The sequence below is a fragment of the Canis lupus genome, chromosome 2 (genome assembly GCF_003254725.2).
Source record: "Canis lupus dingo isolate Sandy chromosome 2, ASM325472v2, whole genome shotgun sequence".
Lineage (NCBI taxonomy): Eukaryota > Metazoa > Chordata > Mammalia > Carnivora > Canidae > Canis > Canis lupus.
The window spans coordinates 31388892-31390294 of record NC_064244.1 but is presented as its reverse complement, the minus strand read 5'-3'; the positions used below and the strand labels follow the sequence as shown (position 1 = coordinate 31390294).

The 1403-nt window shown below is 53.2% G+C and overlaps 1 long non-coding RNA gene across 1 annotated transcript; it reads right to left on the bottom strand.

The window, feature by feature from the left end:
* LOC125753660 (uncharacterized) lies at positions 1-600 on the bottom strand. Its single transcript, XR_007405980.1, has 2 exons — positions 346-600; positions 1-184 (listed from the first exon to the last, which is right to left on the bottom strand). It is a non-coding gene; the product is annotated as an uncharacterized LOC125753660 (long non-coding RNA).
* Between the last annotated feature and the right edge of the window lie 803 nt (positions 601-1403).

Sequence of the window (1403 nt, the reverse complement as noted above, 5' to 3'; positions counted from 1 at the left end):
TGAAATCATGGGTATTTATTTTCCTAACAAGGGGGCACAGGGGCACCTGGGCGGCTCAGTGGTTAAGCATCTGCCTTCGGCCCAGGCCGTGACCCCGGGGTCCCGGGATCGAGTCCCGCGTCGGGCTCCCAGCACGGAGCCTGCTTCTCCCTCTGCCTGTGTCTCTGCCTCTCTCTCTCTCTCTCTGTGTCTCACAAATAAATAAATAATAAAATCTTTTGTTAAAAAAGTGGGGGCATGGAGCCAGGGGGTTGACTGTGCAGGTGGGCCCCCCTGCAGCCCATTCGGAGGTGCTCCTGCCCCCCAGGGCGCTTGTGGGGTGCCTGTCCCCAGGGCCCTGAGCACCTGCTGGCGTCATACTCAGGCACCCACGGAGCCCCTCCGGACACAAGACGCTCCCGGCGACGCAATGTCACTGGGCACGTGTGACGCTGATGCCTCCCTTCCCTCTGGTCAAAGGCCAGGGTTATGAGAAGCCTCGCGAGGACCGAGGACGGGGTTCAGAAGCAAGCCTCCCAGTCACCGTGGGAACCCCTTGTGACACATCCCACCGTGCGCGGGGGGGGGATGTGGGAAGAGAGGACGTTTACACCACGAAGGCCCCGGCTACCCTCTGGCCCCAGGATCATTAAGCGTCTCCCCTCTGCAGAAATAAATCCCTGGGTTGTGTTCCTTCCCCCTGTTTTTCTTGCTGAAAATACCACGCGTCTGGGTAGATGCTCGACGAGCTCTCCCCGGGTCCCCGGCGCAAGCTCCTGACAGGTGTTTGATGGGGGCGTTCTCTCCGGTGAAAGGGCCTGTGTAAGCCACCTTCTCTTGGGGGGCTATTAGTCTCCGATCCCAGGGACGTGGGGTCGGGGTGGGGGGAGAGGAGACGCCGGCGAGCACCGACACTAGAGCCATTTATCAGCTGCTGCTGTGTGTGGAATAAAGGATCCTCTTTCCAGATAGTCTATTATCTGCGGCCTGCTGGCTTCACGCTGTCATATGTTTTTTTCAGTAGTCAATAAATTGCTGAAGGCCACATTTGGAGAGTAAGTACTGTTGTACATCTAACTTTATATATTGTTCTTTTATTTACAGCTGCATTTGTTCATTTTCTAGAAGAATCTAGCATAGACCAGGACGTACTTTTTTTTTTTTTTTTTTACCTACAAGATCATTTCATTGATGAGACTTTACCAAATTTATTTTTATAACAGATAAACCGACAGCGCACATATATTTTGAAAATCTCGCCCCTGCCTCGAAGTAGTTCACCGAGTACGCACGCATTTTCATTTGGCAAAGGGTCTCTTACTTATTGCCTCCGCTTCGTCTCATCTCTGTTTTAATCCGTGCATTTCTTCCGTCGGCGTGTGCGCCATATGGGACCCTATAAACCGTGCATTAATTGGTGTTAA